The sequence below is a fragment of the Pleurodeles waltl genome, chromosome 3_1, assembly GCF_031143425.1.
Source record: "Pleurodeles waltl isolate 20211129_DDA chromosome 3_1, aPleWal1.hap1.20221129, whole genome shotgun sequence".
NCBI lineage: Eukaryota > Metazoa > Chordata > Amphibia > Caudata > Salamandridae > Pleurodeles > Pleurodeles waltl.
This window is the reverse complement of record NC_090440.1, coordinates 972,581,947-972,605,914: the sequence shown is the minus strand read 5'-3', so window position 1 is coordinate 972,605,914 and position 23,968 is coordinate 972,581,947. Positions and strand designations below refer to the sequence as shown.

At 46.5% G+C, this 23,968-nt stretch overlaps 1 long non-coding RNA gene across 1 annotated transcript; it reads right to left on the bottom strand.

The window, feature by feature from the left end:
* Positions 1-3,518: 3,518 nt before the first annotated feature.
* On the bottom strand, positions 3,519-23,677 carry LOC138283298 (uncharacterized). Its single transcript, XR_011201173.1, has 3 exons — positions 23,550-23,677; positions 5,333-5,392; positions 3,519-4,161 (listed from the first exon to the last, which is right to left on the bottom strand). It is a non-coding gene; the product is annotated as an uncharacterized lncRNA (long non-coding RNA).
* Between the last annotated feature and the right edge of the window lie 291 nt (positions 23,678-23,968).

Below are 23,968 nucleotides of genomic sequence, written 5' to 3'. Positions count from 1 at the left end.
ATGCTGACACCCGTATCGTGCCATGGCAATGCTATACATAGTATATGCTAGGTCTCAGCAAAATATAGGTGAAATATCAGAGACTGGGGCAGTTCCAGATTGTTAAGTGTGGTGCAAGTGCCATCAGAACACCCCCGGCCAGTGCAAGGCCACACCATGATAATGGAAGTAGACGGAGGGTTGAGTAGGACAATAAGGTGGCAACATACAATTTGGGCAGAACCTACACCCAGAGGATGTGACGCAGACATTTCCCCATACTGCCCACACTACAAGTGACATGCAGGAGGAGCATAGGCCTGGGAGAATGCTAATCCTAATGACAGGAACAATGAACAGGAGCCAAGATTACAATGTGCAACTAATAGGAAGTCAGGCAAGTCACATTACAAATGCCACAACACAGACACACTAATTGTACAATATCTCATTGCAGAGGACGATGGCTCTCCTGGGGATATGCCTGTCCTGGAATTCCCTGAAGACATGGATGATGAGCTGACAAACATTAGCCAGCAGACCCTCCAAGATGTCCTTGGAACCCCCCCCAGACCCCGCCTTCAGTCACAAGGAGGAGCACAGAAGTAGCAGCCACCACTGAGGAAACACCCACCACCCCAAATGTACGACCTGCATGCTCCAACCCAGCTGAGGACTCTGATAACACTGGCACCAGCTTTGAGAGGACTGTAGTTGGAGTACAGCAGGAGCTGGCCAAGGAGGTGCGGGTGGGGATGCAAAATATGGCAGTCAGCCTTGAGGGGGTGCGTTCGTGCATGATGTCATCTGCAGAACAGGCAACAGCCATGCAAGGGCGAACATCTATCCTGCAAGAACATCAACAAAGTGTGAAGGAAATCAGCACAGCAGTAAGGGAGTTGCCACAACACCTCGCACACCAAACCTTTCACTGCGTGCACAAATGCAATAATGACCCCCTCAGGGCCGACCTGTCTGTCTACCACAGTGATGTAGCTGCTATACCTAAGAACTAGCAGCTCCTCTTTGCTGCAGTACTGCCCTTAATAGCCCCACAGTTGGCAGCTACCGGGATTTCTGACTCCACGTCTTCAAACACTGAAGTCTGTGTTGCCCCTTCAAACCCACCACCACCAAGGGCAGAGGAGACAACACACAAATCAGAAGATAAGGACGTAGAACAGATCACCTTCACTCGTAAGAGTACCCGGTAGCACAAGTCCATGACAAATGAGCACTTATATCCTAGGTCCTGAGCTTGTTAACATGGCAGTCTTGCAACAGCTGCTCACATGCACTGTTATCAAGCCCACTGTTTACCTTGACACTATGCACTGTGATTGTCTCTCACTACCTCATTGGCAAATCATGTTCCTCTGCTCTGTATGACGCTTCACCCCAGCATGTCCAATGACATGTCCCATTTCACCTGTGTAGTATCACAACAGAATGCGTCACACTAACAGACTCACAATCCTGGACTATGTGAATATTGCACTACAGCACTTTAAAATAAATAGCACTTACACAACCACTGTCTCTGTGTAATGTGACTCATCAACTGTGTAGGAGATTAGTGATGTATATCACATGTCAATGGCCATAGAATGTCAATACAACTGCCTTGAAATATTGTGGGCTGATAACTATGCACTGGGGTCTGGATTGTATCATCATCTGCGCTTCCTGAGGGTTATTTCTGAAGTAAATAGAAAACTAACATTATAATTCTGTGTTGGACAGAAAAGGTCCGCTTCAAGAAATGTTTAAGCAGAAAATCAATGTGTTCAAATTTTCCTTCTAGACAATCTTTATGTATGTGACATCTGACTATAAACTTTCATCACACACACATACCATACAGCAGGAATGGATGTGTACGAATGTATGGACAAATATGTAACCTGGCAGTACAATGTAAGAAATGATAGGTGTGAGTTATGTATACTATACTACATACGATTATACCATCACTCACCTTATCAGAGTTCAGATGAACATCAGGCTGCAGGCAGACCTAACACAGTGGCCAAGATTCCAAATCTGGTCTCAAACTATGACAGATTGAAAACACACATCCAAACTTAACAATACATTGGGAACCATAGTAACCTTCAGTGGTGGGTGCAATGGATGGCAGATACACAGAGACGTAGCTTTGGTGTAGCTGCCAATGTGACAGCTCAATTGGAATTGGGAATAACCATGTCATTAATGGGATTTGGATGCAGGATGGAACACAAATGCTAATACTAAATTGACACTGTTCACCCATGTCAAGGCCCTGATCCCCAAGCATATGACACATACTGTAAAGGAGTACCTAAATATTTATTAACAGTAAAAAAGGATACTAAAACTAGGGGAAACACCTTAACTAATCAAACCTATCCTAACTACACATTACCCACAACTGGCCCTAACTACCCTAATCTAAACTTACTTATCACATTTAACTAAACACTCTAAACATCAACCCCCCAGCCCCTTTATATGACGGGACACATGTAGGACAACATATACTAACCTAAACACATAGGCCCATATTTATACTTTTTGACGCACAACTGCGTAAAATTTTTTACCGCCGGCTAACGCCATTCCAACGCGCCTAGCGGGCGCCTTATTAATGGAATGACGTTAGCTGGCGCTGCGGACTGGTGTGCGTTAAAAAAAATGACTCACACCAGGCAGCGCCGGCGTATGGGAAAATGGGGGTTGTGCGTCAAAAAATGGTGCAAGTCAGGTCTGAGGCAAAATTCAGGCCTCAAATCGGATTTACGCCATTTTTTTTTACGCCCAACCTCCATTGACATGACTCCTGTCTTTAGCAAAGACAGGAGTCATGCCCCCTTGTCCAATGGCCATGTCCCCTGGGCATGGTCATTGGGCATAGTGGCATGTAGGGGGGCCCAAATCAGGCCCCCCTAAGCCACAAAAAAAAATCGGAAACAAATCTTACCCGAACTTACCTTTACTTCCCTGGGATGGGTCCCTCCATTCTTGGGTGTCCTCCTGGGGTGGGCAAGGATGGCAGGGGGTGTCCCTGGGGGCAGGGGAGGGCACCTCTGGGCTCCTTCCGAGCCCACAGGTCCCTTAACGCCTGCCCTGACCCAGGCGTTAAAAAACGGCGCACATCAGGTTGTGTGCCGTTTTTTAAGGCCCACCCCCTCCTGTGCGTCAAAATGATGCCAGAGTATAAATAAGGGGCACAGGCCTTAAAGTCATTTTTTGGAAGGGAACGCCTACCTTGCATATAATTAACGCAAGGCTGGTTCCCCCTTCCAAAAAATGACGCACATGTTGGAATTTTGACGCCCGCGGGGTCGGGCGTCAAAGTATAAATATGGGGCAGGGTTTGCGCCGATTGTGCGTCAAAATTTTTGATGCACATTTGGCGCAAACAGAGTATAAATATGCCCCATACTATCTTATCCTAAAAAAATATATATATATTTTTGGTATTTTTTTATATGTTTTTTTTATTTTTTTATACACATAAACCCCAACATCATCCCCCACCCACCCACAAAAAAAACACATGTTAAAATATAATACCCTCCACCCCCCAACCCACTTCTACTAACTAAACTAACAGCCTATTCTAACCTAACACTAAGCCCCCTAAACCCACTAAATATAAGAGCCAGGAAAGAGGAGGGAGAAGGAAATCATGGCTGAGCGTCCAACAGTCACAAGTTTGCCCTCAGCAGGATCCTCTTTATCCCACGCAGTCTCCTGCTATTGCGGGACACCTCCTGCTGCAGCCTGTCCATCCATTGCATGTCACGTCGAATGTTTATAAATTCCGCATTGTCTATGACTGCAGCAGGGGTGGTCTGTGTGCCACTAGTGGATGGTTGTGCTGGTGCCGGTGCCATGCTTGGAGGGGGAGGTGCAAGAACTGCTGTTACTGGACCAGGAGCGGATGATGTAGAGGGACCTGCTACGGTGGCTGTCATCCTTGGTGCGACTTGGGTCAGAATGGTGGTGCTGTTGGTGGTGGCTATTGTGGGCAAGGATGGCCCCCCCCTTGGGCAAATGCCCTCCAGACGCCTGTGGCTCTCTCATGGCGATAACGCCGTGCCATGTTGCGGAACCCAGACTCCACATTCAGAATGTGGCGTTAAAGCATCGCCCTCCTCTGGAATTCTCTGATCTGATTGTCGTCCATGTTGGCAGCTGTAAAAATAGAGAAAGCCAAACATTAGTTACATCATTGTGTGATACATCTACTGATGATATTCTAACACTTCCTCAAAATTAGCTTAAACAGTCCAAATCCCAGTATAGATCATAGATTGTCCCTGAGGAATGACATGCCAACGCCACCTACACATCTCCTATCTAACAGCACAGCAATGCTCAAAAAGGTGTGTAACTACTTAAATGATCTATGCATCATTGTTCTGCCATTTGTCACTTAACAAATGCTGCAAGTACTCCACATGTGACAGGCCAACTAATGACTATCTTCTGGATGACAATCAAGGGCCACAAGATCAGTGATTTGTAAATGGAATTGCCAGGATGGTATGCAGTTGCTAATCATGAGGGGGTATCCTTGGTTGGAACAAATGAATGTTGCAATTACATGTCTGTCTTCTACACTGGGATCCTCACACCTAGGTACACATATTTCATAAACCTAACCCTGTGCCTCAGGGGGTGATGGATATGCAACACATACTTTCAAACATCAAGGACAGCCAGGAAGCTGTGGGCAGCTGTCCATGGGTTTAGTCAGTCCAACCCTGGTAAGGAGGGCTGCCAACTAGGATAGACACAAACATTGGACAATCACTTCCACATTTATGTTCCTAATTGTGGACAATTGTCCACATCATTTGATCTCACTAATACTTTCCCAAAAACAAGCACATAGATGCAAGTACACATCTGGGCTTGAGCTGCATGCACACCTATGACACTCTACTCAAGTGCCACATAAACGTAGCACAACATGTGGAGCTAGATGCTGCTAGGAAGTCAAACATACAGTCCTACATGCTCATTAGTTAACAGGGAGGCTCAAGTCTGTGGGTAATAGTTGGGCATCACTGGTCTGTGTGAATCAGGGCATGACTTGCTGACTAAATCATGAAAATGCCTACCTCCAAAATTTTCATTGGCATAAATGTAGCAACAAATATCACCCTGTTCACCTGCCCATGCCTATAGCGCAGCACTAGATACCCAAAATATGACTGTCCGCCACTGATTGTCCAACTCAGAAAATCAAGTCACATATCTGATCATGTGCCAGCACATCATACTTTGCTGTGTCCGACACACAGGAGTCAATCACACAACAGCTACAAACACAACACAGAGCTAACATATCAACACTTACTGGATATGTCTGGGTCCGCAAATCGAGCCACTTCTCCAATTGTGTAGGGGGCTGGTCCATCTGTAAAACATGGAAGGGTGAATGTGCTGAATGTCTGCTCACTGTACAAAACGTGGAACAGAAACTCCCTGTGTGTGAGATTTTATATGATAGACCAGCAACTCAGGCTTGTAGACATCCCAACGGACATACCACTGCAAACATGTATTGTCCCTGTCACTCCAGTGAGTGATAGACACACATATGGACACATGCTTTGGCCCTAACAACCATGTGGTGACAAACATGAATACTCAATTGGGTGCAGATTTATTTAGAGAGGGTACTCCATTTCTTCATTTGTTGTTATGAGAGACATGCAAAGCCACATTCCAGGTGCACTGCAATACCTGTTTCTCAGATATTGTGGCTTGTGCATCAAGGGACAATCAGTTACTATGTGATGCTCATGTAGGTTGAGTTTATCTCTTGAATTATTATGCTTTCCATGGTCCATTATATGTGGGCCTGTGTTGTCTGTAGGTTACATATGCCACATTGCCAGTGTACCCACAGCCATATATGCCCCCTATGAAACCATGATGGCAGGGATCCTATGTGTTACTTGATGACAATGTTACTCTAAACATGGATTGGCTATTCATCTAAATCAAAACAACAAACGAATATATGCTGACAGTGTCTAATTTGATCATCCATGACTGAATGCATGGGCACAGGTGTAGTCATTGCACCTGAAATGTGTTACTCATGGCCCTGTGTACCTATATCAGGTATTGTAAATCACAGGTAGCCACATTCATCGTCTTACATTTGCCAATTTGGGTGATCTGTGGTTATACAATGAACTTACACTGTCCCCTAATTGAAACATGGTTTAGCAAATGTCCGACTGTGGCAATCTTGATGAGGTAGGTCTCAATTGGTATGCACCTTGGGAATGGCAGCAGTCACAGGAACGCTGGTCTGCTGATCTTAGCATACACCCATATCTGTGATAGCCTTCATACTGAGAAGTTAACTGTTGTACATATGCTGCACTAGATCAGCAGGGGTATACCAAACATAAACTAGCAAACTATTTAGTCGTTTAAAATGTATGATGGAAGCAGTCAGGGGTCCCTTGCACAACATCATGCAAATAAATATTGTGTGGCCATGCATTCACCAAGTTCAGGGATCCCATGATGACCCATTAACTGATGAAAATTGCTTGGCTATAAAGTGACACAGATGGCAAATGCATCAGCTCTGTACCAGCAATTGTTGCCCAAGGCAAATTAAAACACACAGGAACAATGAACATAGGGCCAGATATTCTTATTTTTTATTGTGTAGCATTTGCTTCATGTTTTTCCGCTACAGCTGTGGAAAGTAGCATCAAACATTTAGATATTATCCTGTGTGCATTACTTTGGCATCCATTTCTAATTTAAATGCTGCACAAACCAAGTCACAGTATCAGCCTAAGATATTACCAGAGGTTAGGAAGAACTTTGTACATATGGCCATGAATACAGTTCAGACATGTATTCCAAATAATTGGGGACTACATTCATTCCTTGCTTTAGCATGTGAAATACATTTCATTCCTGGTACACTCACAGACCATGAATAAAACATTTGTTTGTGCTGCATTACCATCATCTATTGATGTCAAAGCAGCACTAATTTACAAGTTCAAGTTGTGTTTTGTAAGTTTGTGCAGCTTGTGCGTCAACACATGATGGTAATGTGTAGCTAATATTGTATAAATCAGGGCCACTGTATATTTAACTTGCATTCCACATATCAACAAACATTGCATGCAGCATGTCAACAAATCTGCTACTGTCACTACAGAGCATTTAAATGTGCACATTAGGCTGATCTATACTCACCAACAGGGCCACCAATCACCACACCCAGGTGGTCCAGCAGGTGTTGCTCTCTGGCCACAAGGTCAGCCCAGCAATGCATGAGTTGGTGGTCGTTGCGCTGGCTGTTGAATACTCTCTTCAGATGGAAGAGCACCTTGGACCACCTAAGACTCCTCGCGTCTGCATGATACCCCTGTATCACCCTGCCACCAGCCTCTAACATCAGGGGTAGGAAGTGGCACACCAGCCAAATGAAAGCCCCCAGCTCCTCCTCACCCATTCTCCCCAGACGTGGCCTTCCCAACATGACAATACGTTAGAGGAATAGGAAAGGGAAAATATGAAAATACAGGGAAAGAAGCTAGGAAAATAAAATATAAAAAACCCACAAACAGCCCAACAATACCCCAACTAACAATACCCACTACACACTCCCAACAGTAAAAGACAAAATCAGACACAAAAAAAGACAAATACACACTTACACTGATTTACTGAGACAATTACAAATACAACAGATGACAAATGGAATGGCACACAGGAGACAAAAGCACAATTTGGACAGACAAAACTCTCAGCACAGCCACACAGTCTAGAAGAATCACAGACTGCAAAGTGAAAGTGAAAGTACACCCACTGTACCATTTCTGTAAACAGGATATCCTATTACATCACTTCCTTTCTCAAATGCGGTGCGTTTATATTATGGTGCGTGAAATTTTTATGACGCTTACGGGCTTCGCGTCAAACTTTTTTGACGCAAATGCTTAAAAATTCTCCCGCATTCAAAGATCAATATATTTTTCATGGCTAACCAATTTCATGGGGTGCAGTGTTGGAATTACCGCTTGGGACCAATGGATGTATTATGGCTGTGAACGTCATTTTTCAACGCATATGTGGCAAAATTTGATGCATATGCATCTTTTTTTACACGTTTGCGTCAAAATATGTGTCTTTAACTGTGTTTGTGTCATTTTTCTCATTTTTAACGTACATGAAAGCTGTAACTATACAGAGATAGGCTGTTAGGATCTGCTGTGTGTTCCAGTGTTTGGGCACATGTGGCAGACCACACTACTGCGGACCATAATACTCATGTTGTTGTGCCGGATAAGCACTCTTGACTGACGCAACAGCAACCCAAACATTTGGAATACAAATTGGTATTCCCTAGTTTGAGCAAGTGGTGCGTCAATAGAGGATAGCAAGGCTATGCAACTTGATACATTCACTCATGGCCTGTGTGTATATGTCTGTGAATTGGCTATTTCAATTGTTGTTGTGCCTCTGTGTGAACGTCACAAGACATGTTTTGCATAATGTGCTTGTATGCATGTGTTGTAAATGTGGACAACCATCAGATGCCATTCATTGTGGTACATCAGTCAGGATATGTGTTTGTCATACCCGTAGAGTCTAATGCTGTGTGAACTTCCCAGACTTGGGGGACAAAACATCTCCCATGACAAACTATGCACAAGATAGATAGAGGATGGTTGATAATGGCAATGTTAAAAGGGTAAGCCATCACATGTACTGGAATGTTGGATACCACTTCCTGGTCACTTGTTTGTATACTACCCATGAGTCAGGCATTTGAACATGCTAGGTAGGTACAGTGTTTGTGACACAGAGTCCCCAAACCAATCTAAAAAAGTTATGTTACACCACATTCTGAGTCATATAAATGAACTATGTTCCTCCTGTGGCAGTGGAGGACCAGCAGACCATGCTGCATGTGTTCACATATTTCCAGTGGTTCATTGCACAAAGGTGTCCAGTTCAAGTGTGTGGCCACGTGAACCCTGTGTCAGGATTGGCCTCCATGTTGTCACAGTTACGTGCAGGTCTAGTCATGAGTCTGTGGAGCCATTCCCTGCATTAACAGAGTATCCTTCAAAGCAGAATTGACCTAAAGGCAAAGATAAATTGACGACACACATGGGGATAGTCCAGCTATGGCACTGCAGAACTTTTATAAGGCTGACAACATGGAAACCTTGGTGTGCTTAAAAACTTTATGGATCAGTAATAGGAAACAGGCAGGTTTCATCACAACATTTGTACACAGGGTGGCCTCTAAAATTCCCACTGCAACAGGGAACATCAGTGCTTCTGTGCTGATTAATCTCACAACTAGTGACCACGCAAGCACCATCATTAGGTTGCTGCTAATGTGAATCTGTTTGTGGACCGTCAGGGCACAAACATGTTTTGTCCTTTCATACACATTAGCAAACGTTGTTTGTTGTGCTGGAGGCACCGTACCAAATCCATGCATGCAGCCATAGTACACTCTCACTGTTTGTCACTCATGAATACATGAAACCCAAACAAGGGATTGGGGCTGGATTAGGCAATTTGAATATATGTCCCAGACCATAATACGATAAGTAAACTGATTAAACTATACTAAACATTTGAGGATTCATCGTAGACCTACCAGACACAATACCCCAGGAGGAAAGAGAGGGCACGGAAAGCAACTATGAGACAAATGTAGCCACAGGGAACCTCTATGGTAACGCAAAGACAGGATGCAGGGTCAGTCAGGAACAAAAATTAACAAGGCAAATACACAGTGAGCAGACTCTGACTGGAAAAAGCTGGAACAACAATGTGAGAACTAAAAACTGTACTTGTGCTGTGGGCTGCAACGTTACACAATACCCCAAGGCCTGTGTTACACAAGTGATTTATACGGCAATGCACAACAAGGATAATCAGAAAATGTCAGCTTCTAGGCAGCTCTAGGCAGCAGCAATGGCAGTGCAGGTTCAAATGGCTGGTCTGCATGGAAGTGCTCACAGGTGTGTGCAGCTTCAGTCTCTCTCAAGTCCTGTAGGTGAGAATCAAGTTCAAAGGGCCAACAGTACCTTTCACATGGGAAACAATGGACAAGTGATTACAGGTCCTACCGACTACCAGACAGCGCATTATCGGACCTGAAGTCTATACAGGCAGATGAACTATGACTATTGCATGCCATACTAAAGAGGGAAGCACACAGGAGTCATAATGGGAGTCTGGGTGTGTGTAGATGAAGGATATCAGGGTACAAATATACCATTTACAGCCCCCCTAGAGAAGGTTGGGGAGATACTGAAAACATGGCAGTGGCAGGACTTATTACCTGGGATGGACTGCGCAGGTCATGTCTTGTGAGCAATGCTTGTCATACCTGGGGCACTCGTGCTGTCCATTTTCAGCTTAGATGGACTTCTTGTCACACATGCTCCTTGCAAAGATAGCTGATGTCACACATACTGCTGTCAAGGGTGTGGTCCTACATTCCTGTTACCAATGCAATAGCACATCCACTGACTCATGTATGGAACACTTTTTTACCTTATGATTGATGGTGTCTTAGTTGTGTGTCATGTGCTGCAGTGGCCCATGTTGGCAACATGGATGTGTCTCATAGATGTAGTCCTCTGATTTTACCCTTCACATGTGAAGTAGACAGGACATATGTCATTTCCACTGTGTGTGATGTTGGGTGTACATTCATACCCATCAAATGTGATGTGGCTTTTTCAGTATCCTAATCTGAATTTCTGCAATGCTCCATGAGGCTAAACTCTGATTATGATTCCTACGGATCATGTGATGCATAAATAATTACCAAGACCATGATTGAGTGATCAAATCAAATCAAATCATTAGCATTTGTAAAGCGCGCTACTCACCCGTGCGGGTCTCAAGGCGCTAGGGGGGAAAGGGGGGGTTATCGCTGCTCGAACAGCCAAGTCTTTAGGAGTCTCCGGAAAGCGGAGTGGTCCTGGGTGGTCCTGAGGCTGGTGGGGAGGGAGTTCCAGGTCTTGGCCGCCAGAAAGGAGAAAGATCTCCCACCCGCCGTGGAGCGGCGGGTGCGAGGGACGGCAGCAAGTGCGAGGCCAGCGGAGCGGAGGGGGCGGGTGGGGACGTAGAAGCTGAGGCGTCTGTTGAGGTATTCCGGTCCCTTGTTGTGGAGGGCTTTGTGTGCGTGGGTGAGAAGACGGAAGGTGATCCTTTTGCTGACTGGGAGCCAATGCAGGTGTCTCAGGTGTGCGGAGATGTGGCTGTTGCGGGGTACGTCGAGGATGAGGCGGGCCGAGGCGTTTTGGATGCGTTGCAGGCGGTTTTGGAGTTTGGCGGTGGTCCCGGCGTAGAGGGTGTTGCCGTAGTCCAGGCGACTCGTGACAAGGGCGTGGGTCACGGTTTTTCTGGTGTCGGCGGGGATCCAGCGGAAGATCTTGCGGAGCATGCGGAGAGTGAGGAAGCAGGCGGAGGACACGGCGTTGACTTGCTTGGTCATGGTGAGAAGAGGGTCCAAGATGAAGCCGAGGTTGCGGGCGTGGTCTGCGGGGGTCGGTGCGGTGCCGAGGGCCGTGGGCCACCAGGAGTCGTCCCAGGCGGACGGGGTGTTGCCGAGGATGAGGACTTCCGTTTTTTCAGAGTTCAGCTTTAGGCGGCTGAGCCTCATCCAATCTGCGACGTCCTTCATACCCTCTTGTAGGTTGGTCTTGGCGCTGGCGGGGTCCTTGGTGAGGGAGAGTACAAGTTGGGTGTCGTCGGCGTAGGAGGTGATGATGATGTCGTGCTTGCGTACGATGTCGGCGAGGGGGCTCATGTAGACATTGAAGAGTGTCGGGCTGAGCGATGAGCCTTGAGGTACGCCGCAGATGATCTTGGTGGGTTCTGAGCGAAACGGAGGGAGGTAAACTCTTTGGGAGCGGTTAGCGAGGAAGGAGGCGATCCAGTCCAGGGCCTGGCCTTGGATCCCGGTGGAGCGTAGGCGGGTGATTAGGGTGCGGTGACAGACGGTGTCAAAGGCAGCCGAGAGGTCGAGGAGAATGAGGGCGACTGTTTCACCGTTGTCCATCAGGGTTCTGATGTCGTCTGTGACTGAGATGAGGGCGGTTTCCGTGCTGTGGTTGGTTCGGAATCCGGTTTGTGAAGGGTCGAGCAGGTTGTTGTCTTCCAGGAAGGTGGTCAGCTGTTTGTTGACGGTCTTTTCTATTACCTTGGCTGGGAAAGGTAGAAGAGAGATGGGGCGGAAGTTTTTCAGGTCGCTTGGGTCAGCCGTAGGTTTCTTTAGTAGGGCGTTGACTTCAGCGTGCTTCCAGCATTCGGGGAAGGTAGCAGAAGAAAAAGAAGAGTTGATGACGGTCTGGAGGTGCGGGGCGATGATGTCGTCGGCTTTGTTAAAGATGAAGTGCGGGCAGGGGTCCGAAGGGGCGCCGGAGTGGATAGAGTTCATGATGGATTTGGTTTCTTCCGTGTTGATGTGGGTCCAGTTGTTGAGGGTGATGTCCGGGGAAGCGGGTTCAGTGGTGTATGGTTGGGTCTGGTGTCCGAAGCTGTCGTGGAGGTCGCTGATCTTGCGATGGAAGAAAGTGGCGAGGGATTCGCACAAATCCTGTGAGGGCGTGACGGCGTTGGCGCTGGCGCTGGGGTTGGAGAACTCTTTGACGATGCTGAAGAGTTCTCTGCTGTTGTGGCTGTTTTTGTCTAGTCTGTCAGTGAAAAAGTTCCTTTTGGCAGTGCGGATCAGGTGGTGGTGTTCGCGTGTAGCGTTCTTGAGGGCGGTCATGTTGTCAGCGGTGTGGTCCTTGCGCCAGGCCTTCTCAAGGGCATGACAAGTTTTCTTTGATTCTTTGAGGGTGTCAGAGAACCAGAGAGGTTTTTTGGTGTTGGTCTGTCGATGCGTGCGTTTGAGGGGAGCAAGGTTGTCAGCGCAGTTGGAGATCCAGTTTGTGAGGTTGAGAGCTGCGTCGTTGGGGTCGGTGGTGAGGGTGGGTTGGTTGGCGGCGAGAGCGGAGAAGAGTTGCTCTTCAGGGATCTTGTTCCACTGTCGACGAGGGATGGGTTGAGTGCGGAGGTGGGAGGTCTCGCGTCGGAATGTGAAGTGGACGCAGCTGTGGTCGGTCCAGTGCAGGGCAGAGGTGTGGCTGAAGAAGACGTGTTTGCTGGCGGAGAAGATAGGGTCGAGCGTGTGTCCGGCGATGTGGGTGGCGGTGTTCACCAGTTGTTTGAGGCCGAGGTTGGCGAGGTTGTCGAGCAGGGTGGTGGTGTTGGGGTCGTTGTTTTGTTCCAGATGGAAGTTGAGGTCGCCTAGGAGGATGTAGTCCGGTGAGGCGAGGGCGTGCGGGGAGATGAAGTCGGCGATGGCGTCGCTGAAAGAGGCGCGAGGTCCGGGAGGACGGTAGACGAGGGATCCTCTGAGGGTGGTCCTTGGGTCGGTGCGAATCTGAAAATGCAGGTGTTCAGCGGCGAGGGGGGGGTCTTCGGTGGAGGTGGTGACGCTGATGGAGTCTTTGAAGATGATGGCGACACCTCCTCCTACTTGGTTGGTACGGTCTTTTCTGGAGATCTTGTAGCCTTCGGGGATGGCGGTAGCGATGTCTGGAGCAGAGGAGGCGTTCATCCATGTCTCCGTGATGAAGGCGACGTCCGGGGCTGTGGAGTCCAGGAGGTCCCAAAGTTCAACGGCGTGCTTGTGGACGGAACGAGCGTTGACCAGGATGCACTTGAGGTGGTTGATGGCGCGTGGGCTTGTGGTCGTGGTAGTTGCGTGGTGGAAGATGCGTTTGCAGGAGTTGCAGGCGAAGGGTCCATGGGTGCGTTTGGGGTGAGCTAGGAAGCAGGTTTTGGAGCGCCCTGGGTGAGGTGTTTAATGACATATGTTAAGAAAGTGGTGATGGTGACTAGAGTTAAAAGAAGTTTAGTACAATGTGTTGTCTCCGACGCAATCCTGCTGCAGTGTTTGGATGTTCCCCCTCATGTTGATGATCAGCATCCTCTTCTTCCTCCTCTTCAGGCATTTGTGGGTCTGGTTCATAGAGGGGAATGTTTCTCCTTACACAAATGTTGTGCAAGATGGCACAGGTCAAAATTATCTTGCAGACCGTTTCAGGTGAATATAAGAGGCTGCCTCCGGTGATGTTGAGGCACCTGAATCTTGACTTCAGGATGCCAAAAGTCCTCTCTACTATGGTGTGTGTCTTCCGATGTGCCTCATTATATGCACGCTCTACTGCAGTGCTTGGGTCTGCAAATGGGGGCATGATCCATGGCTGGATCCCATACCCCTGATGAGCTGAAAGAGAAAATGAGTGTAAATATTTGGATGTTGCTTGCACCTTGATTATAACTTTGCATGGCAGTTGTTATCTTGTGTCGTCTGTGACTCATGTTTGTGTTATTGTGTGGGATCCTAGGCTTCTAGGATGTTCTATCAGCATTGGGTTGTTTATTTATCTAAACTGGTGTTTGGCTGATTGACCGGATATCAGCTGCGTATTTGTAAACTTGCAGAACATTGTGTATCTCCCATGCATTATGTCATGTGAAAGAAGTGTCCATGTGTCTTCCCTGGAGGTGACATGATACTTCCACACACAGAATCGATTCCACTGTGGTGGTAACACAGTTGCACTATGTGGCCTGAACATCCCATCCAATTCAACATATGTAATAGCATGTGAAAAACAACAGTGAGGCCCTTTGATTTGGCTAGGTGACAATGTACAACACATCTCCATAAGTTTGCAGCACTGAAGTGTTGACAATTGACAATGCACAAATATCCCATGTGTGACAAGTTCTATGCAACCCTATTTTTGTGCCCTCAGCGAGTTGGCTCATGTGCAAACGTGTACCTACACCACTGAACCTGCTCCAGGTAAGCTGGCTAACTTGGTTGTGGGGGTGAAGGTTTAAGTGTCAGAAGGACCATATGCCTGTACATCGTTTGTGTATATGTGTCATTGTCTCAATCCATATGTGTAGCAATGTGCGCTTTGCAATAATGTCACATCAATATGTGTTCTTAGCACAGTCCACTTCCTTATTGCTAGCGGGCAATGTCACCCCAGGAGTGATGTGAGATGTTGGTACCGCCTAAATGATTCCATGTCACTTTCATTAGAGTCATCATCATCATGCTATGTGTCTCAGGGTGTTTGACCTGCAGTGAACCACATTACACACCCTTTACACAATACATATTGGTTGGAAGGGTGTATGATTGAGTGTTATTGATGTGATATTGCAAGATTAATTTTCCAAGTTGTACTGCCAGTTAAGGCCATGTCATTGTTCCTGTGTGGTTTTAAATTGGTCCCTTGTGGCTCTGGAGTGGCATCTGTTGTTATTTGCATCTGTCATTTGTCCATAGGTGTGTATCCCATTGGGTCAGGATATCAAACATGACTAGCAGTGTCACAACCTCAGTATCTTCCTGGCCATGTGTCAATGTAGTGGTGTATGTGTTGTGTGTCCTACAGGGTTGCTGTGCAGTGTGTATATAACTAGGTTTCTGTACTTACCAACAAGTAGGCCATTTCCATATCATCCATCCTGGAAGTGTTGATTGATGGTACAGTGGCAGAAGATAAATGAATCATGTACACTTCCAGGATACTTTGCCACGATGTTGGTGATCAATCCCCAGTGGTCCACAGTGGCCTACACATTGATGGAGTGTGTGTGCTTCCTGTTATGGTATAGATGCTCGATTGCAGCAGGTGGCGCAATCCGTACATGTGTGCAGTCAATGGCACCAAGCATGTGTGGGAAGCCATTGATTTGGTAGAAGCCCTGTTTGGTCTCCTGCTGCTTCAGCTGTGTGTTGAGGAAGCTGATGTGGCGGGGTGTGAGGGAGATGATGGCATCCAGTACCTTAGGTAGGAAGGCAGAGAATGAGGGCTGTGAGATCCCGGCAACCAGGGCACCAGTGGTTAGAAAAGAGCCACTTGCAAACATGTGGAGGACAGCTAGCAGCTTGGTCTCTGGTGGAATGTTGTGGGGTGTCTGCAAGCTGGGTGCCAACTGTGTCTCAATGTTGCGCAGCAGCTGCTGTATGGCTTGCCAGTTTAGTCTGTACCTCTGGATGATGTCATGTTCCCTGAGGCCCTGAAGGGTTGTCCTGGTCCTGAACATCCTCTCCTGCCTTCTGCGTTGCCTTTGGGGTCCCTGCTGGTGTGGTGGAAGCTTCTGTGCTCTGTGTCTTCGTGCATGCTGGATGAATAGCACCTCCATGTCTTCCTTTTGGAGCTCTGATGTTGCTTCTGATGTTGCTTCTGTGGGTTTTCCTTAAGTACTGGTGTGTTTGCCCTATTTTAACGCCTGCCCTGACCCAGGCATTATTTTTTGACGGAAATAGGGCTGTGTGCCATTTTTCGCCTCCGCCTCCCAGCCGTGCGGGATTTTTGCACGGTTGGATGAATATGGCGCACAGGTGTTTGTCATTTTTTGGACGGGAACGCCTACCTTGCATGTCATTAACGCAAGGTGATTTCACACATACAGAAAATGACGCACACTGAGATATTTTGACGTTAGCGGGGTCTATCGTCAAAGTATAAATATGGTGTTCGTTTGCGCCGAATTTGCGTTAAAAAAAATGACGCAAATCCGGCGCCAGCAGATTAGAAATATGCCCCTAATTGCTTTGGGCCTAGTTCGTGCAAAAATACGAAACTGCAGAAGAAATGGGCCAATGCAGTGCAGTGAGATGTTAACCCGAGGCCAGACAACTAAAGGCACCGCCCTCAGATCCACACTGGCTGGTGGGTTTGGAATTTATAAAAGATCACTTGATGCACTTGTGCACTCACCGAGCCCGGGCTCAGATTGATAATTGTTCCTACTGAGTTTGTTGTTGTGTGAAGTCTTTGTAAAGAAGTAAACAAGAGGAAGATGCAAGTTATGTTGTCATGCGGCCATCCCATGTCCTGTTGAAGTGCAGGGGTGTTTCCCTCAGGAACCCCGCACTGAAGAAGGAAATGGAGCTGGCCGGGGAGCGAGAATAAAAAAGCCAGGTGCCAGTTTTGGAGCCAGGAAAAAAGTAATACCACAGCAACTGGTGTGTCGCCTGGCTTTTGTTCACACCTGGGGCCAACATATCAACTGGTGACGAGTGGCCCCACCTGCTTGACGCTCATCTCTCTTCCACTTGACGCTCATCTCTCTTCCACTGCCGCTGCTGCTCGCTGTACCCGTGGCACCTTTGTTTCCCCAGGCCGTTCTCCCCCACTGTGCATCACCGTGCCAGCTGCACACGCGAGCTCGCACGATCGACTCGTGCAGATGTGTGTCGCATGGGCCGGTAATTGCTGCTTGCTGTCTTGGCTGCTCACAGGAGAACACCCTGTGGTGGATCTGCCCTAAGGCCACTCTTCTAAGCTGCCTCTGATCAGCTAAGGGACTGTCAATTACATTTAAGAATGGGAACGTTTGCTGCTGATTCTACCTTTGCTGCCTCTTCCCCTACTGGCATTGTCATCTCACACAACTGACTCACTTCATCATGCTGGGGTCCCCAGGGCCTGTTAAGCCACATCTATTGACTGACAGCTGTGGACACCAACTTACCTCTTATGATGCAAGGTGTTGCAGTGTGATTGTACCCTGATAAACCTGAACCTGTTACCGGGCTGCCTCAACATGACTTCTATTCTAGTGCTTGAGCCTTTTATGAGGGATGGCCCTCCACAGCACTGGCTGCTAAATGGAAAGACTGGTGGAACGTTTGGAGACCTATTTTGCGGTGGTAGCCCTTGATGATGAGAGGCGACATCCCATGCTGCTGCACTTGAGTAGTGGGGCGATACACAAGCTAGGGAATTCCATTGTTAAAGCTGGCCCGCTGTATACCCACATGTCATTGAGCCAAGCACTATCGGCCCATTTTTCGCCACTTGCGAATCCAGACTATGAAAGCTTCCTGCCCCGTCAAGATCGTCAGTCATCAGATGGGTCAGTGGACACCTTTTACATATGCCTGCAGGACTTAGCCAGCACCTGCACCTTGCCAGATGCTGCTGACGAGATTCGAGTGCAGTTTATCTAGGGGTGCCTCTGTGTTAAACTTCAAGAGCACATACTTCAGGTACCGGGAATGCCAATGGCTGACAATCTAAATATGGGTCGATCCAAGAAACTCTCAAAAGTGCAGGCTGCACACATGGAAGCATCTCTACAAAGACAGGTGAAGACTGAACCAGTCAACACAGTTGCTGCTGCAAGTACAGACAAGAAAAAGATGTGCACAAAGCTCAGCCCCAGTCCCAGGACGTGCTATAACTGTGGAGAACCGTTTCCCCATCAAGTACCATGCCCTGCCCAAGGAAAGAGGTGCTCTGCATGTAACAAACTCATCCATTTTGCAAAAGTCTGCAAATCATCATCTCAAAAGAGGGGACAGAAGCAAAAGACAATACATGCAATGCAGATTCCTGTGAACCACGAGGATGAAGAGGACATGGACGATGGTGACACGGAGGACACAATTCATGTCATTCATGCCCTATAGCCGAGTGGATATACAAAAAGAAGGGACCCACAGTGCAACATCACCATTGTGGGTCGTCAGCTTCGTGCACTGATAGACACATGGGCGTCCATCAACATCATGGCACAAGAGATCCTGAAGACATTACCTATTCAACAAGTCTTGCGCTCTACGTCCACTCAAGTTTTCGCATATGGCCCTTCTACCCAACTTCCTCTGGCTGGCGTCTTTACAACCGAAATTCAAATCAAAGTGTGCACTGTTCCTAAGGAGAAGACAGAAATTATAGAGGCACTTCTATGTTTAGAAACTAGAGCCCTCACATATCCACTGGATGTTATGCTTCATCATCGGGTCTGCTCCTCGTTGGACTGGCGCGGCAATGACTGACGGGCCCCGCGAGGGGGCTCTGTGCCGGAAATCTTTTTGAAGTGCGTGCCAAAAAATGAGTAAGAAAAAATTCAGATCTACTGTAATGAACAGAGGGCTGGAAAAAATAATTTACATTGACTTGAGAACCACACTGCAACAGATTTATTTTATGTGATGGATCTCGGTCAAGGTTAAAAACGAGGGGAGTATGAAGGAAATAATGTTCCTCTACTCTATCCAAATAAGTGAGGGGCAAAAGGGCATTGACTTTATCCCTAACTATAGTTCAACATGTTTCTTCCCTTGGGTGTCCCTAAGGATCAATTGGCGTTTCATCAGGACCACAAAAAAACACCTTAGCTACTCAAAAAAGAACCCACAAATGTGTGTTAACAAACAGAAAAAATGTAACTTACATAAAAAGCTATGCAAAAAATGGCCACAATCGGTGTGGACCTGTAAAGAAGAAACAAACCACAACATAGAGCATAAAGTCAAAACTATGTATAAAACAAACAAAAGCCACCCTAGTGTGATAATATTTAGTGATGGCATGCTTTCATGCTAAGTGTGGCAACATCTATGGCATGTCGTAAAACCATCAAACCCCATTGATTGCCTCTGAAGTCAAGCAAATAATAAAAATAATAAAAAGCTTACCCTCCTATGTTAGGGGAAGGGCATCATGGGCAAAGTGCTGGCCGAGAGACTGTCGTCGCCTTTAATGGAACCAATCATAATAGAAATGTACAGCTAAACATGGCTGAACACAGAGAGATCAATTCATACATCATCCAAGTTTATGGAGAAATTCGTAGAGCTAAAAGGTAACCCGATATATAGAGAAATGCCTGTATCTAGTTGGTAAAGATCTATCCCCAAAATATGATGCCAGCTCTCTGGAGCACATAAAAAGGATATGGAAAGAATACTGAACCAAATCAGTCAATAGAGTAGTGGTCTCATAAGTATGTACACAAGGGAATCGTGCGAACCTCCAGTGCTCTATGTGGCATAGAGAGTTAAAGTCATGCAGAGGAAAAAGGCACCACGTCCCAAGGCAGATGGGAACCCGTCTCGCTTAAAAGAGTACCATGACGTTCCAGCAAGAAAGTGAAAGTAAAGGGAAATACAGGTTCGTACTCATGATTTGTGACGAGGCCCCTGCTGTGAGACCTACCCACGGCCGCACACCTGGAAGTAACGGGAACGTCAGGGCTGTCGAGTAAAGTGCGAAATTGCTGCTCACGGGCCAGTCACACCCTGTGTCTGGTGATAGAGTTGATCTTCAAACTGGAAGTCGTTTTCTGTAAGTGCCAAGGAGGCACACTGCATGGTAAACTGGAAGGTGTCGAAGAGGACCAAGTACTGCTTGTTAGTGTCTCTTCAACAACACAAAGAGTGGCGTCCTGGAGTATGTTGGTGTGCAGAGCTTCCACATCCAAAGTTATTAAAGCATTCATGTGGACAGTCGCTTTGATGGAGTTTTTCAAGTTCAGAACATCCTTCGTATCTTTAAAAAACGTAGAAGTTGCCCTGACTAGAGGTTGGAGAAAATGGTCACAGAAGATGGAAAGGGGTTCCAACATAGAACCTATCCCTGAGACGATAGGATGTCCAGGGTGTGGATGTGAATCTTTGTGGATCTTGGGGAGGCAATAAAAGTATGGTATACGTGGATGAGGGGTGTCCAAGAATCCAGTCTCCTTGTGGGTTATCCACGCATTAGTCTCTGCCTCATACATCATGGATCGTATAGTCTTTTGTAGTCTCTCAGTGGGGTCCTGTGAAATTGGTTCATAATAGGAGGAATCACTTAGAAGGCTAAGACATTCTTGTCTGTATTCTTGTGAATCCAAGATGACAATAGCGACCCGTTTGTCCGCTGGTTTATAGACAATACAGGGATCTGTTGACAATGTCTTGAGAGCTTCTTTTTCTTTTGATGAAATGTTTATAAAGGAGTGTTTGGGACCCAACTTATTAATGTCCAGAGAGATTGCTTTCTCAAATGCGAGTAATTCGCATGGCATCGATGTAGTTGGAGGGATAAAATTAGAAGGATTCCTGAGACCAGTGCCTTCCTGTGCTGGTACCAAAAGTCTATCCTTGAAAAAAAAGTGTAAACAAATCTTCCTAAAATACTGAGCAAGTTCACAGTTCAGACGGAAAAAATCTTTCTTGGGAGTAGGTACAAAGTCCAAATCTTTGTTAAGAGCTCGTTCCTCATCCATGGAAATATGTCTAGAAGACAGGTTGACGACTAGGTTGTCTTCGCTTAGTTGCTGCCTTAGCTCCTTATGACCATTTGTGGTTCCTCTTTCCCTCAATGCACGTCATCCTCTGCATCTGCCTCTTCCTCTGGCCCGGCCTCTGCCTAAAAAAGGCACAAAGGGCATCATGGGTGTGGTTGATAGAACGGATGGGGGGCTGCCATGCAGGGGGTTGATGCATAGGGAAGTGTGGGAAATGTAATAGGGTTGTGGTGCAGCTTCGTCTGTACTCCAGACATCCGATGATGAACTACTGCTATAGGTATGGGGTTTCCTATAGGAAGAACCAGAGTCATCAGAAGATCGTGATTGTGTGTCTAGCTCGTAGTCTTTCTTGATGTACGGGTATACCTTCTCTCTGCTGAATTTAGAAATGCCCTTTTGTAATTTTGTTATCTTTTGCTGGGTAAGGTATTCTTTAGTCCCTTTAAGCTCTGTATTGATCTCCGCCAAACGGTGTTTAAATGCAGTTAGTGACAATGTAGGTTTTAAAGTATTTTCAGCTAGGTTGATCTCAACCATGATGGAGTCAGCTAGTCTCTTTGATGCATTGATAATCAAAACTAACCAATCCATGGTGCATTTCTATGCAATCTGTGCCCAGTCTTTCCTAAAGATCAAATCCTGGAGAAAAATTCTGGGTACATTGGTCACTATCAGGCCATTCGAGGCTATATTAGCCCGTACGTATTTAGTCATGATAGTACCATGTAGTATTGTTTTAATGAGGTCTCTTAATAATGAAGACAGTTTGTCCCAGTCTTCTTTGAGGCTCCCTGAGTGTCCCGTCCCATCATTGCCTAAGATAGAGGGGGTTTGCAAGATGGCAGTCACAACATCATCATCAAAGCTGAGGCCTTGGAAATCCTCCATTGTGGGCTCACAATCAAGAATGAGAGACTTAAATGACTTATCAAAGAATGAAACAACTGAAATGTCCCACAGCTTCGCCGCTGTGCAAGTCTATATAGAGATTTGAGGGACAGGGAGCGTTAGGAAAGGTCCAGTGTACAGCCTCCCTAAATGGTTAATACAAATCAAAGAGTACACTGTTCCTAAGGAGAAGACAGAAATTATAGAGGCACTTCTATGTTTAGAAGCTAGAGCCCTCACACATCCACTGGATGTCATGCTTCATCATCGGGTCTGCTCCTCGTCGGACTGGCGCAGTAATGCCCGACGGGCCCCGCGAGGGGGCTCTGTGCCGGAGATCTTTTTGAAGTGCGTGCCAAAAAAAATGAGTAGGAAAAAAATCACCCCTACTGTGAAGAACAGAGAGCTGGAAAAAAAAAATCAAAATTGGCTCGAGAACCACACTGCAACAGATTTATTGTACGTGATGGGTCTCGGTCAAGGTTAAAAACGAGGGGAGTATGAAGGAAATAATGTTCCCCTACTCTATCCAAACAAGTGTGGGGCAAAAGGACATTGACTTTAGCCCTAACTATAGGTCAACATGCATCACACCTTGGGTGTCCCTAAGGATCAATTGGCGTTTCATCAAGACCACACAAAAAAACCTTAGCTGCTCAAAAAAGAACCCAAAAATGTGTGTTAACAAATAGAAAAAAATGTAACTTACATAAAAAGCTACGCAAAAAAAAGGCCACAATCGGTGTCGACCAGTAAAGAAGAAACAAACCACCACATAGAGTATAAAGTCAAAAATATGTATAAAACAAACAAAAGCCACACTAGTGTGATAATATTCAGTGATGGCATGCTTTCATGATAAGTGTAACAACATCTATGGCATGTGGTAAAACCATCAAACCCCATTGATTGCCTCTGATGTAAAACAAATAATACAAATTATAAAAAGCTTACACTCCTATATTAAGGGAAGGCCATCATGGCAAAATGCTGGCCGAGAGACTGTCGTCGCCTTTAATGGAATCAATCAAAATAGAAATGTACAGCTAAACATGACTGAACACAGAGAGATCAATTCATACATCATCCAAGTTTATGGAGAAATTCGTAGAGCTAAAAGGTAACCCGATCTATGGAGAAATGCCTGTATCTAGTTGGTAAAGATCTATCCCCAAAATATGAAGCCAGCTCTCTGGAGCACATACAAAGGATATGAAAAGAATACTGAACCGAATCGGCCAATAGAGTAGTGGTCTCATAAGTATGTACACGAGGGAGTCGTGCGAGCCTCCAGTGCTCTATGTGGCATAGAGAGTTAAAGTCATGCAGAGGAAAAAGGCACAACGTCCCAATGCAGACGGGAACCCATCTCATTTAAAAAAGCTCCTTAACGTTCCAGCAAAAAAAGGGAAAGTGCTCTATGTGGCATTGAAAATTGGAGTCATACAGAGGGTATCGGCACAATGCCCCATTACAAATGAGAACCGTCTCACTTAAAAGAGTACCATGACGTTCCAGCAAGAAAGTGAAAGTAAAGGGAAATACAGATTCGCACTCACGATTTGTGACGAGGCTCCTGCTGTGAGACCTACGCGCGACCGCACACCCGGAAGTAACAGGAACGTCAGGGCTGCCTGGTAAAGTGCGAAATTGCCGCTCATGGGCCAAAAAAAGGGAACCTGGTGAAAGGAGGTGCTCGGCTGCAAACCGGCTACAAACCCGCCCCTTGCCGAGAAACAGAGGAAGGACTGGGAACTCCATTGCCAGGAAACCATGTTCACAATGTTAGTCCCGGTTCCGTAACAAGTTTAAAGGAACGGGACCAGGTTATAAACTCAGCCTTGCAATGGAGGATACAAACTTAGGAGTCACAACCACAAAGGAGAAATAGATAGGCACACACGGCGACCGTGGGAGAAACATTGTTACACCTGGTTTCTGTACTGTATATTGAAATTCAAGGCGAAAGCCACCAAGG